An 18,311-nucleotide genomic window follows, 5' to 3' on the forward strand; every position below is an offset into this window, starting at 1 on the left:
TAGTCAGTACGATGAGTCATTCTTCTACTTAAGTCGGCATTGTGCCTTTTGTATTTAATTCCGATGCATTTTCTGTGTTTCATCGTCAATAAGAAGGTCCAAGGGATACAGTAAACCTGAAGTGAAGCATCGGAATCTATAACTAGTGTCACAGGAATGGTTCAACTCATAGACAGTAAGAGGAGTCAGTCTTCTTGTACTTAAGTCGGCAATGTGCCTTTACTATTTAATTTAAATGCAATTTCTGTATTTCGTCGCCAATAAGAAGGTCCAAAGGATACAGTTAACCTGAAGTGAAGCATCGGAATCTATAACTAATGTCACAGGAATCGTTCAAAACATACACAGTAGGAAGAGTCAGTCTTCTTGTACTTAAGTAGGCATTGTGCCTTTTCTATTTAATTCCGATGCAATTTCTGTGTTGCATCGACAATAAGAAGGTTAGAGGGATACAGTAAACCTGAAGTGAAGCATCGGAATCTATAACTAGTGTCACAGGAATGGTTCAAAGCATAGTCAGTAAGAAGGGTCGGTCTTCTTGTACTTAAGTCGGCATTGTGCCTGTTCTATTTCATTCCGATGCGATATCTGTGATTCATCGTCAATAAGAAGGTCAGAGGGATACAGTAAACCTGAAGTGAATCATCGTAATCTATAACTAGTGTCACTGGAATGGTTGAAAACATAGTCAGTACGATGAGTCATTCTTGTACTTAAGTCTGTATTGTGCCTTTTTTATTTATTTCCGATGCTATTTCTGTGTTTCATGGTCAATAAGAGTGTCAGAGGGACACAGTAAACCTGAAGTGAAGCATCGGAATCTATAACTAGTGTCACAGGAATGGTTCAAAACATAGACAGTAAGAAGGGTCAGTCTTCTTGTACTTAAGTCGGCATTGTGCCTTTTCTATTTAATTCCGATGCAATATCTGTGTTTCATCGTCAAGAAGAAGGTGCAAGGGATACAGTAAACCTGAAGTGAAGCATCGGAATCTTTAACTAGTGTCACAGGAATGGTTCAAAACATAGTCCGTAAGAAAAGTCAGTGTCCTTGTGCTTAAGTCGGCATTGTGCCTTTTCTATTTAATTCCAATGCAATATCTGTGTTTCATCGTCAATAAGAAGGTCCAAGGGATACAGTGAACCTGAAGTGAAGCATCGGAATCTATAACTAGTGTAACAGGAATGGTTCAAAACATAGACAGTAGGAAGAGTCAGTCTTCTTGTACTTAAGTCGGCATTGTGCCTTTTCTATTTAATTCCGATGCAATTTCTGCGTTTCGTCGCCAATAAGAAGGTCCCAGGATTACAGTAAACCAGACGTGAAGCATCGGAATCTATAACTAGTGTCACAGGAATGGTTCAAAACATAGACAGTAAGAAGGGTCAGTCTTCTTGTACTTAAGTCGGCATTGTGCCTTTTCTATTTAATTCCGATGCTATTTCTGTGCTTCATCGTCAAAAAGAAGGTCCAAGGGATACAGTAAACCTGAAGTGAATTATCGTAATCTATAACTAGTGTCACAAGAATGGTTCAAAACATAGTCGGTACGAAGAGTCAGTCTTCTTGTACTTAAGTCGGCATTGTGCCTTTTATATTTAATTCCGATGCAATTTCTGTGTTTCGTCGTCAATAAGAAGGTACGAGGGATACAGTAAACCTGAAGTGAAGCATCGGAATCTGTAACTAGTGTCACAGGAATGGTTCAAAACATAGACAGTAAGAAGGGTCAGTCTTCTTGTACTTAAGTCGGCATTGTGCCTTTTGTATTTAATTCTGATGCAATATCTGTGTTTCATCGTCAATAAGAATGTGCAAGGCATACAGTAAACCTGAAGTGAAGCATCGGAATCTATAACTAGTGTCACAGGAATGGTTCAAAACATAGACAGTAAGAAGAGTCAGTCTTCTTGTACTTAAGTCGGCATTGTGCCTTTTGTATTTTATTCCGATGCAATTTCTGTGTTACATCGTCAATAAGAAGGTCAGAGGGACACATGAACCTGAAGTGAAGCATCGGAATCTGTAACTAGTGTCACAGGAATGGTTCAAAACAGTCAGTAAGAAGAGTCAATCTTCTTGTACTTAAGTCGGCATTGTGCCTTTTCTATTTCATTCCAATGCAATTTCTGTATTTCGTCGCCAATAAAAAGGTCCAAAGGATACAGTAAACCTGAAGTGAAGCATCGGAATCTATAACTAATGTCACAGGAATCGTTCAAAACATAGACAGTAGGAAGAGTCAGTCTTCTTGTACTTAAGTAGGCATTGTGCCTTTTCTATTTAATTCCGATGCAATTTCTGTGTTGCATCGACAATAAGAGGGTTAGAGGGATACAGTAAACCTGAAGTGAAGTATCGGAATCTATAACTAGTGTCACAGGAATGGTTCAAAACATGGTCAGTAAGAAGGGTCGGTCTTCTTGTACTTAAGTCGGCATTGTGCCTGTTCTATTTCATTCCGATGCAATATCTGTGTTTCATCGTCAATAAGAAGGTCAGAGGGATACAGTAAACCTGAAGTGAATCATCGAAATCTATAACTAGTGCCACAGGAATGGTTGAAAACATAGTCAGTACGATGAGTCATTCTTGTACTTAAGTCTGTATTGTGCCTTTTTTATTTATTTCCGATGCTATTTCTGTGTTTCATGGTCAATAAGAGTGTCAGAGGGATACAGTAAACCTGAAGTGAAGCATCGGAATCTATAACTAGTGTCACAGGAATGGTTCAAAACATAGACAGTAAGAAGGGTCAGTCTTCTTGTACTTAAGTCGGCATTGTGCCTTTTCTATTTAATTCCGATGCAATATCTGTGTTTCATCGTCAATAAGAAGGTCCAAGGGATACAGTGAACCTGAAGTGAAGCATCGGAATCTATAACTAGTGTCACAAGAATGGTTCAAAACATAGTCGGTACGAAGAGTCAGTCTTCTTGTACTTAAGTCGGCATTGTGCCTTTTATATTTAATTCCGATGCAATTTCTGTGTTTCGTCGTCAATAAGAAGGTACGAGGGATACAGTAAACCTGAAGTGAAGCATCGGAATCTGTAACTAGTGTCACAGGAATGGTTCAAAACATAGACAGTAAGAAGGGTCAGTCTTCTTGTACTTAAGTCGGCATTGTGCCTTTTGTATATAATTCTGATGCAATATCTGTGTTTCATCGTCAATAAGAATGTGCAAGGCATACAGTAAACCTGAAGTGAAGCATCGGAATCTATAACTAGTGTCACAGGAATGGTTCAAAACATAGACAGTAAGAAGAGTCAGTCTTCTTGTACTTAAGTCGGCATTGTGCCTTTTGTATTTAATTCCGATGCAATTTCTGTGTTACATCGTCAATAAGAAGGTCAGAGGGACACATGAACCTGAAGTGAAGCATCGGAATCTGTAACTAGTGTCACAGGAATGGTTCAAAACAGTCAGTAAGAAGAGTCAATCTTCTTGTACTTAAGTCGGCATTGTGCCTTTACTATTTAATTCCAATGCAATTTCTGTATTTCGTCGCCAATAAAAAGGTCCAAAGGATACAGTAAACCTGAAGTGAAGCATCGGAATCTATAACTAATGTCACAGAAATCGTTCAAAACATAGACAGTAGGAAGAGTCAGTCTTCTTGTACTTAAGTCGGCATTGAGCCTTTTCTATTTAATTCCGATGCAATTTCTGTGTTTCATCGCCAAAAAGAAGGTCAGAGGGATACAGTAAACCTGAAGTGAAGCATCGGAATCCGTAACTAGTGTCACAGGAATGGTTCAAGACATAGACAGTAGGAAGAGCCAGTCTTTTTGTACTTAAGTCGGCATTACGCATTTTGTATTTAATTCCGATGCAATATCTGTGTTTCATCGTCAATAAGAAGGTCCAAGGGAAACAGTAAACCTGAAGTGAAGCATCGGAATCTATAACTAGTGTCACAGGAATGGTTCAAAAGATAGTCAGTAAGGAGAGTCAGTCTTCTTGTGCTTAAGTCGGCATTGTGCCTCTTCCATTTAATTCCGATGCAATATCTGTGTTTCATCAGCAATAAGAAGGTCAGAGGGTTACAGTCAACCTGAAGTGAGGCATCGGAATCTATAACTAGTGTCACAGGAATGGTTCCAAACATAATCAGTAAGAAGAGTCAGTCTTCTTGCACTTAAGTCGGCATTGTGACTTTTCTATTTAATTCCGATGCAATTTTAGTGTTTCATCGTCAATAAGAAGGTCCAAGGGATACAGTAAACCTGCAGTGAATCATCGTAATCTATAACTAGTGTCACAAGAATGGTTCTAAAGATAGTCAGTACGAGGAGTCAGTCTTCTTGTACTTATGTCGGCATTGTGCCTTTTGTATTTAATTCCGATGCAATTTCTGTGTTTCGTCGTCAATAAGAAGGTCTGAGGGATCCAGTAAACCTGAAGTGAAGCATCGGAATCTGTAAATAGTGTCACAGGAAAGGTTCAAAACATAGACAGTAAGAAGGGTCAGTCTTCTTGTACCTAAGTCGGCATTCTGCCTTTTGTATTTAATTCCGATGCAATATCTGTGTTTCGTCGTCAAAAAGAAAGTCAGAGGGTTACAGTAAACCTAAAGTGAAGCATCGGAATCTGTAACTAGCGTCACAGGAATGGTTCAAAACATAGTCAGTAAGAAGAGTCAGTCTTTTTGTACTTAAGTCGGCATTGTGCCTTTTCTATTTAATTCCGATGCAATTTCTGTGTTTCATCGTCAATAAGAAGGTGCAAGGGATACAGTAAACCTGAAGTGAAGCATTGGAATCTATAACTAGTGTCACAGGAATGGTTCAAAAGATAGTCAGTAAGGAGAGTCAGTCTTCTTGTGCTTAAGTCGGCATTGTGCCTCTTCCATTTAATTCCGATGCAATATCTGTGTTTCATCGTCAAAAGAAGGTCAGAGGGTTACAGTCAACCTGAAGTGAGGCATCGGAATCTATAACTAGTGTCACAGGAATGGTTCCAAACATAATCAGTAAGAAGAGTCAGTCTTCTTGCACTTAAGTCGGCATTGTGCCTTTTCTATTTAAATCCGATGCAATTTTAGTGTTTCATCGTCAATAAGAAGGTCCAAGGGATACAGTGAACCTGAAGTGAAGCATCGGAATCTATAACTAGTGTCACAAGAATGGTTCAAAACATAGTCGGTACGAAGAGTCAGTCTTCTTGTACTTAAGTCGGCATTGTGCCTTTTATATTTAATTCCGATGCAATTTCTGTGTTTCGTCGTCAATAAGAAGGTACGAGGGATACAGTAAACCTGAAGTGAAGCATCGGAATCTGTAACTAGTGTCACAGGAATGGTTCAAAACATAGACAGTAAGAAGGGTCAGTCTTCTTGTACTTAAGTCGGCATTGTGCCTTTTGTATATAATTCTGATGCAATATCTGTGTTTCATCGTCAATAAGAATGTGCAAGGCATACAGTAAACCTGAAGTGAAGCATCGGAATCTATAACTAGTGTCACAGGAATGGTTCAAAACATAGACAGTAAGAAGAGTCAGTCTTCTTGTACTTAAGTCGGCATTGTGCCTTTTGTATTTAATTCCGATGCAATTTCTGTGTTACATCGTCAATAAGAAGGTCAGAGGGACACATGAACCTGAAGTGAAGCATCGGAATCTGTAACTAGTGTCACAGGAATGGTTCAAAACAGTCAGTAAGAAGAGTCAATCTTCTTGTACTTAAGTCGGCATTGTGCCTTTACTATTTAATTCCAATGCAATTTCTGTATTTCGTCGCCAATAAAAAGGTCCAAAGGATACAGTAAACCTGAAGTGAAGCATCGGAATCTATAACTAATGTCACAGAAATCGTTCAAAACATAGACAGTAGGAAGAGTCAGTCTTCTTGTACTTAAGTCGGCATTGAGCCTTTTCTATTTAATTCCGATGCAATTTCTGTGTTTCATCGCCAAAAAGAAGGTCAGAGGGATACAGTAAACCTGAAGTGAAGCATCGGAATCCGTAACTAGTGTCACAGGAATGGTTCAAGACATAGACAGTAGGAAGAGCCAGTCTTTTTGTACTTAAGTCGGCATTACGCATTTTGTATTTAATTCCGATGCAATATCTGTGTTTCATCGTCAAGAAGAAGGTGCAAGGGATACAGTAAACCTGAAGTGAAGCATCGGAATCTGTAACTAGTGTCACAGGAATGGTTCAAAACATAGTCCGTAAGAAAAGTCAGTGTCCTTGTGCTTAAGTCGGCATTGTGCCTTTTCTATTTAATTCAAATGCAATATCTGTGTTTCATCGTCAATAAGAAGGTCCAAGGGATACAGTGAACCTGAAGTGAAGCATCGGAATCTATAACTAGTGTCACAAGAATGGTTCAAAACATAGTCGGTACGAAGAGTCAGTCTTCTTGTACTTAAGTCGGCATTGTGCCTTTTATATTTAATTCCGATGCAATTTCTGTGTTTCGTCGTCAATAAGAAGGTACGAGGGATACAGTAAACCTGAAGTGAAGCATCGGAATCTGTAACTAGTGTCACAGGAATGGTTCAAAACATAGACAGTAAGAAGGGTCAGTCTTCTTGTACTTAAGTCGGCATTGTGCCTTTTGTATATAATTCTGATGCAATATCTGTGTTTCATCGTCAATAAGAATGTGCAAGGCATACAGTAAACCTGAAGTGAAGCATCGGAATCTATAACTAGTGTCACAGGAATGGTTCAAAACATAGACAGTAAGAAGAGTCAGTCTTCTTGTACTTAAGTCGGCATTGTGCCTTTTGTATTTAATTCCGATGCAATTTCTGTGTTACATCGTCAATAAGAAGGTCAGAGGGACACATGAACCTGAAGTGAAGCATCGGAATCTGTAACTAGTGTCACAGGAATGGTTCAAAACAGTCAGTAAGAAGAGTCAATCTTCTTGTACTTAAGTCGGCATTGTGCCTTTACTATTTAATTCCAATGCAATTTCTGTATTTCGTCGCCAATAAAAAGGTCCAAAGGATACAGTAAACCTGAAGTGAAGCATCGGAATCTATAACTAATGTCACAGAAATCGTTCAAAACATAGACAGTAGGAAGAGTCAGTCTTCTTGTACTTAAGTCGGCATTGAGCCTTTTCTATTTAATTCCGATGCAATTTCTGTGTTTCATCGCCAAAAAGAAGGTCAGAGGGATACAGTAAACCTGAAGTGAAGCATCGGAATCCGTAACTAGTGTCACAGGAATGGTTCAAGACATAGACAGTAGGAAGAGCCAGTCTTTTTGTACTTAAGTCGGCATTACGCATTTTGTATTTAATTCCGATGCAATATCTGTGTTTCATCGTCAATAAGAAGGTCCAAGGGATACAGTAAACCTGAAGTGAAGCATCGGAATCTATAACTAGTGTCACAGGAATGGTTCAAAAGATAGTCAGTAAGGAGAGTCAGTCTTCTTGTGCTTAAGTCGGCATTGTGCCTCTTCCATTTAATTCCGATGCAATATCTGTGTTTCATCAGCAATAAGAAGGTCAGAGGGTTACAGTCAACCTGAAGTGAGGCATCGGAATCTATAACTAGTGTCACAGGAATGGTTCCAAACATAATCAGTAAGAAGAGTCAGTCTTCTTGCACTTAAGTCGGCATTGTGACTTTTCTATTTAATTCCGATGCAATTTTAGTGTTTCATCGTCAATAAGAAGGTCCAAGGGATACAGTAAACCTGCAGTGAATCATCGTAATCTATAACTAGTGTCACAAGAATGGTTCTAAAGATAGTCAGTACGAGGAGTCAGTCTTCTTGTACTTATGTCGGCATTGTGCCTTTTGTATTTAATTCCGATGCAATTTCTGTGTTTCGTCGTCAATAAGAAGGTCTGAGGGATCCAGTAAACCTGAAGTGAAGCATCGGAATCTGTAAATAGTGTCACAGGAAAGGTTCAAAACATAGACAGTAAGAGGGGTCAGTCTTCTTGTACCTAAGTCGGCATTCTGCCTTTTGTATTTAATTCCGATGCAATATCTGTGTTTCGTCGTCAAAAAGAAAGTCAGAGGGTTACAGTAAACCTAAAGTGAAGCATCGGAATCTGTAACTAGCGTCACAGGAATGGTTCAAAACATAGTCAGTAAGAAGAGTCAGTCTTTTTGTACTTAAGTCGGCATTGTGCCTTTTCTATTTAATTCCGATGCAATTTCTGTGTTTCATCGTCAATAAGAAGGTGCAAGGGATACAGTAAACCTGAAGTGAAGCATTGGAATCTATAACTAGTGTCACAGGAATGGTTCAAAAGATAGTCAGTAAGGAGAGTCAGTCTTCTTGTGCTTAAGTCGGCATTGTGCCTCTTCCATTTAATTCCGATGCAATATCTGTGTTTCATCGTCAAAAGAAGGTCAGAGGGTTACAGTCAACCTGAAGTGAGGCATCGGAATCTATAACTAGTGTCACAGGAATGGTTCCAAACATAATCAGTAAGAAGAGTCAGTCTTCTTGCACTTAAGTCGGCATTGTGCCTTTTCTATTTAATTCCGATGCAATTTTAGTGTTTCATCGTCAATAAGAAGGTCCAAGGGATACAGTAAACCTGCAGTGAATCATCGTAATCTATAACTAGTGTCACAAGAATGGTTCTAAAGATAGTCAGTACGAGGAGTCAGTCTTCTTGTACTTATGTCGGCATTGTGCCTTTTGTATTTAATTCCGATGCAATTTCTGTGTTTCGTCGTCAATAAGAAGGTCTGAGGGATCCAGTAAACCTGAAGTGAAGCATCGGAATCTATAAATAGTGTCACAGGAAAGGTTCAAAACATAGACAGTAAGAAGGGTCAGTCTTCTTGTACCTAAGTCGGCATTCTGCCTTTTGTATTTAATTCCGATGCAATATCTGTGTTTCGTCGTCAAAAAGAAAGTCAGAGGGATACAGTAAACCTGAAGTGAAGCATTGGAATCTGTAACTAGCGGCACAGGAATGGTTCAAAACATAGTCAGTAAGTAGAGTCAGTCTCCTTGTACTTAAGTCGGCATTGTACCTTTTCTATTTAATTCCGATGCAATTTCAGTGTTTCATCGTCAATAAGAATGTCAGAGGGATACAGTTACCTTGAAGTGAAGCATCGGAATCTATAACTAGTGTCACAGGAATGGTTCAAAACATAGTCAGTAAGAAGAGTCGGTCTTCTTGTACTTAACTCGGCATTGTTCCATTTCTATTTAATTCCGATGCAATATCTGTGTTTCATCGTCAATAAGAAGGTCCAAGGGATACAGTAAACCTCAAGTGAATCATCGTAATCTATAACTAGTGTCACAGGAATGGTTCAAAACATAGTCAGTACGATGAGTCATTCTACTACTTCAGCCGACATTGTGCCTTTTGTATTTAATTCCGATGCATTTTCTGTGTTTCATCGTCAATTAGAAGGTCCAAGGGATACAGTAAACCTGAAGTGAAGCATCGGAATCTATAACTAGTGTCACAGGAATGGTTCAAATCATAGACAGTAAGAAGAGTCAGTCTTCTTGTACTTAAGTCGGCAATGTGCTTTTTCTATTTAATTCTAATGCAATTTCTGTATTTCGTCGCCAATAAGAAGGTCCGAAGGATACGGTAAACCTGAAGTGAAGCATCGCAATCTATAACTAATGTCACAGGAATCGTTCAAAACATAGACAGTAGGAAGAGTCAGTCTTCTTGTACTTAAGTCGGCATTGTGCCTTTTCTATTTAATTCCGATGCAATTTCTGTGTTGCATCGACAATAAGAAGGTTAGATGGATACAGTAAACCTGAAGTGAAGCATCGGAATCTATAACTAGTGTCACAGGAATGGTTCAAAACATAGTCAGTAAGAAGAGTCAGTCTTCTTGTACTTAAGTCGGCATTGTGCCTTTTCTATATCAATCCGATGCAATATCTGTGTTTCATCGTCAAAAAGAAGGTCAGAGGGATACAGTAAACCTGAAGTGAAGCATCGGAATCTGTAACTAGTGTCAAAGGAATGATTCAAAACATAGACAGTAGGAAGAGTCAGTATTTTTGTACTTAAGTCGGCATTGTGCCTTTTGTATTTAATTCCGATGCTATTTCTGTGTTTCATCGTCAATAAGAATGTCAGAGGGATACCGTAACCCTGAAGTGAAGCATCGGAATCTGTAACTAGCGTCACAGGAATGGTACAAAACATAGACAGAAGGAAGAGTCAGTCATCTTGTACTTAAGTCAGCATTGTGCCTTTTCTATTTATTTCCGATGCAATTTCTGTGTTTCATCGTCAATAAGAAGGTCCCAGGGATACAGTAAACCTGAACTAAAGCATCGGAATCTATAACTAGTGTCACAGGAATGGTTCAAAACATAGACAGTAAGAAGAGTCAGTCTTCTTGTACTTAAGTCGGCATTGTGCCTTTTCTATTTAATTCCGATGCAATTTCTGTCTTTCATCGTCAATAAGAAGGTCACAGGGATACAGTAAACCTGAAGTGAAGCATCGGAATCTATAACTAGTGTCACAGGAATGGTTCGAAGCATAGTCAGTAGAAAGAGTAAGTCTTCTTGTACTTAAGCCGGCATTGTGCCTTACCTATTTAATTCCGATGCAATATCTGTGTTTCATCGTCAATAAGAAGGTCAGAGGGATACAGAAAACCTGACGTGAGGCATCGGAATCTATAACTAGTGTCACAGGAATGGTTCCCAACATAGTCAGTAAGAAGAGTCAGTGTTCTTGTACTTAGGTCGGCATTGTGCCTCTTCTATTTTTTTCCGATGCAATTTCTGTGTTTCATCGTCAATAAGAAGGTCCAAGGGATACAGTAAACCTGAAGTGAATCATCGTAATCTATAACTAGTGTCACAGGAACGGTTCAAAACATAGACATTAAGAAGGGTCAGTCTTCTTGTACTTAAGTCGGCATTGTGCCGTTTGTACTTAATTCCGGTGCAATATCTGTGTTTCATCGTCAATAAGAAGGTGCAGGGTAATACAGTATATCTGAAGTGAAGCATCGGAATCTATAACTAGTGTCACAGGATTGGTTCAAAACTTAGACAGTAGGAAGAGTCAGTCCTCTTGTACTGAAGTCGGCATTGTGCCTTTTCTATTTAATTCCGAAGCAATTTCTGTGTTTCATCGTCAAAAAGAAGGTCAGAGGGATACAGTAAACCTGAAGTGAAGCATCGGAATCTATAACTGGTGTCACAGGAATGGTTCAGAACATTCAGTAAGAAGAGTCAGTCTTCTTATACTTAAGTCGGCATTCTGCCTTTCGTATTTAATTCCCATGCAATTTCTGTGTTTCATCGTCAATAAGAAGGTCAGAGGGATACAGTAAACCTGAAGTGAAGCATCGGAATCTATAACTAGTGTCACAGGAATGGTTCAAAACAGTCAGTAAGAAGAGTCAATCTTCTTGTACTTAAGTCGGCATTGTGCCTTTTGTATGTAATTCCGGTACATTTTCTGTGTTTCATCGTCAATACGAAGGTCCAAGGGATACAGTAAACCTGAAGTGAAGCATCGGAATATATAACTAGTGTCACAGGAATGGTTCAAACATAGACAGTAAGAAGAGTCAGTCCTCTTGTACTTAAGCCGGCAATGTGCCTTTTCTATTTAATTCCAATGCAATTTCTGTATTTCGTCGCCAATAAGAAGGTCCAAAGGATACAGTAAACCTGAAGTGAAGCATTGGAATCTATAAGTAATGTCACAGGAATCGTTCAAAACATAGGCAGTAGGAAGAGTCAGTCTTCTTGTACTTAAGTCGGCATTGTGCCTTCTCTATTTAATTCCGATGCAATTTCTGTTATTCATCGTCAATAAGAATGTCAGAGGGATACAGTAACCCTGAAGTGAAGCATCGGAATATATAAATAGTGTCACAGGAATGCTTCATACATAGACAGTAAGAAGAGTCAGTCCTTTTGTACTTAAGCCGGCAATGTGCCTTTTCTATTTAATTCCAATGCAATTGCTGTATTTCGTCGCCAATAAGAAGGTCCAAAGCATACAGTAAACCTGAATTGAAGCATCGGAATCTATAAGTAATGTCACAGGAATCGTTCAAAACATAGACTGTAGGAAGAGTCAGTCTTCTTGTACTTAAGTCGGCATTGTGGCTTTTGTATTTAATTTCGAAGCAATTTCTGTGTTTCATCGTCAAAAAGAAGGTCAGAGGGATACAGTAACCCTGAAGTGAACCATCGGAATCTATAACTAGATTCACAGGAATGGTTCAAAACATAGACATTAAGAAGGGTCAGTCTTCTTGTACTTAAGTCGGCATTGTGCCTTTTGTACTTAATTCGGGTGCAATATCTGTGTTTCATCGTCAATAAGAATGTCAGAGGGATACCGTAACCCTGAAGTGAAGCATCGGAATCTGTAACTAGTGTCACAGGAATGGTTCAAAACATAGACAGTAAGAAGAGTCAGTCTTATTGTACTTAAGTCGGCATTGTGCCTTTTCTATTTAATTCCGATGCAATTTCTGTGTTTCATCGTCAATAAGAAGGTCACAGGGATACAGTAAATCTGAAGTGAAGCATCGGAATCTATAACTAGTGTCACAGGAATGGTTCAAAACATAGTCAGTAGGAAGAGTCAGTCTTCTTGTACTTAAGTCGGCATTGTGCCTTTTGTACTTAATTCCGACGCTATTTCTGTGTTTCATGGTCAATAAGAAGGTCAGAGGGATACAGTAACCCTGAAGTGAACCATCGGAATCTATAACTAGATTCACAGGAATGATTCAAAACATAGACATTAAGAAGGGTCAGTCTTCTTGTACTTAAGTCGGCATTGTGCCTTTTGTACTTAATTCGGGTGCAATATCTGTGTTTCATCGTCAATAAGAATGTCAGAGGGATACCGTAACCCTGAAGTGAAGCATCGGAATCTGTAACTAGCGTCACAGGAATGGTACAAAACATAGACAGAAGGAAGAGTCAGTCATCTTGTACTTAAGTCAGCATTGTGCCTTTTCTATTTATTTCCGATGCAATTTCTGTGTTTCATCGTCAATAAGAAGGTCCCAGGGATACAGTAAACCTGAACTAAAGCATCGGAATCTATAACTAGTGTCACAGGAATGGTTCAAATCATAGACAGTAAGAAGAGTCGGTATTCTTGTACTTAAGTTGGCATTGTGCCTTTTCTATTTAATTCCGATGCAATTTCTGTCTTTCATCGTCAATAAGAAGGTCACAGGGATACAGTAAACCTGAAGTGAAGCATCGGAATCTATAACTAGTGTCACAGGAATGGTTCAAAGCATAGTCAGTAGAAAGAGTCAGTCTTCTTGTACTTAAGCCGGCATTGTGCCTTATCTATTTAATTCCGATGCAATATCTGTGTTTCATCGTCAATAAGAAGGTCAGAGGGATACAGAAAACCTGAAGTGAAGCATCGGTATGTATAACTAGTGTCACAGGAATGGATCAAAACAGTCAGTAAGAAGAGTCAGTCTTCTTGTACATACGTCGGCATTGTGCCTTTTGTATTTATTTCCGATGCAATTTCTGTACTTCGTCGCCAATAAGAAGGTCCAAAGGATACAGAAAACCTGAAGTGTAGCGTCGGAATCTATTACTAATGTCACAGGAATCGTTCAAAACATAGACAGTAGGTAGTGTCAGTCTTCTTGTACTTAAGTCGGCATTGTGCCTTTTGTATTTAAGCCGATGCAATTTCTGTGTTTCATCGTCAAAAAGAAGGTCAGAGGGATACAGTAAACCTGAAGTGAGGCATCGGAATCTGTAACTAGTGTCACAGGAATGATTCAAAACATAGACAGTAGGAAGAGTCTTTCTTTTTGTACTTAAGTCGGCGTTGTGCCTTTTGAATTTAATTCCGATGCTATTTCTGTGTTTCATCGTCAATACGAATGTCAGAGGGATACAGTAACCCTGAATTGAAGCATCGGAATCTATAACTAGTGTCACAGGAATGGTTCAAAACATAGACAGTAAGAAGAGTCAGTCTTATTGTACTTAAGTCGGCATTGTGCCTTTTCTATTTAATTCCGATGCAATTTCTGTGTTTCATCGTCAATAAGAAGGTCACAGGGATACAGTAAACCTGAAGTGAAGCATCGGAATCTATAACTAGTGTCACAGGAATGGTTCAAAGCATAGTCAGTAGAAAGAGTCAGTCTTCTTGTACTTAAGCCGGCATTGTGCCTTATCTATTTAATTCCGATGCAATATCTGTGTTTCATCGTCAATAAGAAGGTCAGAGGGATACAGAAAACCTGACGTGAGGCATCGGAATCTATAACTAGTGTCACAGGAATGGTTCCCAACATAGTCAGTAAGAAGAGTCAGTGTTCTTGTACTTAGGTCGGCATTGTGCCTCTTCTATTTTCTTCCGATGCAATTTCTGTGTTTCATCGTCAATAAGAAGGTCCAAGGGATACAGTAAACCTGAAGTGAATCATCGTAATCTATAACTAGTGTCACAGGAACGGTTCAAAACATAGACATTAAGAAGGGTCAGTCTTCTTGTACTTAAGTCGGCATTGTGCCTTTTGTACTTAATTCCGGTGCAATATCTGTGTTTCATCGTCAATAAGAAGGTGCAGGGTAATACAGTATATCTGAAGTGAAGCATCGGAATCTATAACTAGTGTCACAGGATTGGTTCAAATCTTAGACAGTAGGAAGAGTCAGTCCTCTTGTACTGAAGTCGGCATTGTGCCTTTTCTATTTAATTCCGATGCAATTTCTGTGTTTCATCGTCAAAAAGAAGGTCAGAGGGATACAGTAAACCTGAAGTGAAGCATCGGAATCTATAACTGGTGTCACAGGAATGGTTCAGAACATTCAGTAAGAAGAGTCAGTCTTCTTATACTTAAGTCGGCATTCTGCCTTTTGTATTTAATTCCCATGCAATTTCTGTGTTTCATTGTCAATAAGAAGGTCAGAGGGATACAGTAAACCTGAAGTGAAGCATCGGAATCTATAACTAGTGTCACAGGAATGGTTCAAAACAGTCAGTAAGAAGAGTCAATCTTCTTGTACTTAAGTCGGCATTGTGCCTTTTGTATGTAATTCCGGTGCATTTTCTGTGTTTCATCGTCAATACGAAGGTCCAAGGGATACAGTAAACCTGAAGAGAAGCATCGGAATATATAACTAGTGTCACAGGAATGGTTCAAACATAGACAGTATGAAGAGTCAGTCCTCTTGTACTTAAGCCGGCAATGTGCCTTTTCTATTTAATTCCAATGCAATTTCTGTATTTCGTCGCCAATAAGAAGGTCCAAAGGATACAGTAAACCTGAAGTGAAGCATTGGAATCCATAAGTAATGTCACAGGAATCGTTCAAAACATAGACAGTAGGAAGAGTCAGTCTTCTTGTACTTAAGTCGGCATTGTGCCTTCTCTATTTAATTCCGATGCAATTTCTGTTATTCATCGTCAATAAGAATGTCAGAGGGATACAGTAACCCTGAAGTGAAGCATCGGAATATATAAATAGTGTCACAGGAATGCTTCATACATAGACAGTAAGAAGAGTCAGTCCTTTTGTACTTAAGCCGGCAATGTGCCTTTTCTATTTAATTCCAATGCAATTTCTGTATTTCGTCGCCAATAAGAAGGTCCAAAGCATACAGTAAACCTGAATTGAAGCATCGGATTCTATAAGTAATATCACAGGAATCGTTCAAAACATAGACTTTAGGAAGAGTCAGTCTTCTTGTACATAAGTCGGCATTGTGGCTTTTGTATTTAATTTCGAAGCAATTTCTGTGTTTCATCGTCAAAAAGAAGGTCAGAGGGATACAGTAAACCTGAAGTGAAGCATCGGTATGTATAACTAGTGTCACAGGAATGGATCAAAACAGTCAGTAAGAAGAGTCAGTCTTCTTGTACATACGTCGGCATTGTGCCTTTTGTATTTATTTCCGATGCAATTTCTGTACTTCGTCGCCAATAAGAAGGTCCAAAGGATACAGAAAACCTGAAGTGTAGCGTCGGAATCTATTACTAATGTCACAGGAATCGTTCAAAACATAGACAGTAGGTAGTGTCAGTCTTCTTGTACTTAAGTCGGCATTGTGCCTTTTGTATTTAAGTCCGATGCAATTTCTGTGTTTCATCGTCAAAAAGAAGGTCAGAGGGATACAGTAAACCTGAAGTGAGGCATCGGAATCTGTAACTAGTGTCACAGGAATGATTCAAAACATAGACAGTAGGAAGAGTCTTTCTTTTTGTACTTAAGTCGGCGTTGTGCCTTTTGAATTTAATTCCGATGCTATTTCTGTGTTTCATCGTCAATAAGAATGTCAGAGAGATACAGTAACCCTGAACTGAAGCATCGGAATCTATAACTAGTGTCACAGGAATGGTTCAAAACATAGTCAGTAGGAAGAGTCAGTCTTCTTGTTTTTAAGTCGGCATTGTGCCATTTGTACTTAATTCCGACGCTATTTCTGTGTTTCATGTTCAATAAGAAGGTCAGAGGGATACAGTAACCCTGAAGTGAACCATCGGAATCTATAACTAGATTCACAGGAATGGTTCAAAACATAGACATTAAGAAGGGTCAGTCTTCTTGTACTTAACTCGGCATTGTGCCTTTTGTACTTAATTCGGGTGCAATATCTGTGTTTCATCGTCAATAAGAAGGTGCAGGGTTATACAGTAAATCTGAAGTGAAGCATCGGAGTCTATAACTATTGTCACAGGATTGGTTCAATCTTAGACAGTAGGAAGAGTCAGTCTTCTTGTACTGAAGTCGGCATTGTGAATTTTCTATTTAATTCCGATGCAATATCTGTGTTTCATCGTCAATAAGAAGGTCAGAGGGATACAGTAAACCTGAAGTGAAGCATCGGAATCTATAACTGGTGTCACAGGAATGGTTCAGAACAGTCAGTAAGAAGAGTCAGTCTTCTTATACTTAAGTCGGCATTCTGCCTTTTGTATTTGATTCCGATGCAATTTCTGTGTTTCATCGACAATATGAAGGTCAGAGGGATACAGTACACCTGAAGTGAAGCATCGGAATATATAACTAGTGTCACAGGAATGGTTCAAAACAGTCAGTAAGAAGAGTCAATCTTCTTGCACTTAAGTCGGCATTGTGCCTTTTGTATTTAATTCGGATGCATTTTCTGTGTTTCATCGTCAATAAGAAGGTCCAAGGGATACAGTAAACCGGAAGTGAAGCATCGGAATATATAACTAGTGTCACAGGAATGGTTCAAACATAGACAGTGAGAAGAGTCCATCTTCTTGTACTTAAGTCGGCATTGTGACTTTTGTATTTAATTCCGATGCATTTTCTGTGTTTCATCGTCAATAAGAAGGTCCAAGGGATACAGTAAACCTGAAGTGAAGCATCGGAATCTATAACTAGTGTCACAGGAAGGGTTCAAATCATAGACAGTAGGAAGAGTCAGTTTTCTTGTACTTAAGTCAGCAATGTGCATTTTGTATTTAATTCCAATGCAATTTCTGTATTTCGTCGCCAATAAGAATGTCCAAAGGATACTGTAAGCCTGAAGTGAAGCATCGGAATCCATAACTAGTGACACAGGAATGGTTCAAAACAGTCAGTAAGAAGAGTAAGTCTTATTGTACATAAGTGGGCATTGTGCCTTTTGTATTTAATTCCGATGCAATTTCTGTACTTCGTCGCCAATAAGAAGGTCCAAAGGATACAGTAAACTTGAAGTGAAGCGTCGGTATTTATAACTAATGTCACAGGAATCGTTCAAAACATAGACAGTAGGAAGTGTCAGTCTTCTTGTACTTAAGTCGGCAGTGTGCCTTTTGTATTTAAGTCCGATGCAATTTCTGAGTTTCATCGTCAAAAAGAAGGTCAGAGGGATACAGTAAACCTGAAGTGAAGCATCGGAAACTGTAACTAGTCACAGGAATGTTTCAAAACATAGACAGTGGGAAGAGCCAGTCTTCTTGTACTTAAGTCGGCATTGTGACTTTTGTATTTAATTCCGATGCATTTTCTGTGTTTCATCGTCAATAAGAAGGTCCAAGGGATACAGTAAACCTGAAGTGAAGCATCGGAATCTATAACTAGCGACACAGGAACGGTTCAAAACATAGACAGAAAGAAGAGTCAGTCTTCTTGTACTTAAGTCGGCATTGTGCCTTTTCTATTAATTTCCGATGCAATTTCTGTGTTTCATCGTCAATAAGAAGGTCCCAGGGATACAGTAAACCTGAAGTGAAGCATCGGAATCTATAAGTAGTGTCACAGGAATAGTTCAAAACATAGACAGTAAGAAGGGTCAGTCTTCTTGTACTTAAGTCGGCATTGTGCCTTTTCTATTTAATTCCGATGCTATTTCTGTGTTTCATCGTCAATACGAAGGTCACAGGGATACAGTAAACCTGAAGTGAA

This window comes from Schistocerca americana, chromosome 6 (genome assembly GCF_021461395.2).
Source record: "Schistocerca americana isolate TAMUIC-IGC-003095 chromosome 6, iqSchAmer2.1, whole genome shotgun sequence".
In the NCBI taxonomy this organism is placed as follows: Eukaryota; Metazoa; Arthropoda; class Insecta; order Orthoptera; family Acrididae; genus Schistocerca; species Schistocerca americana.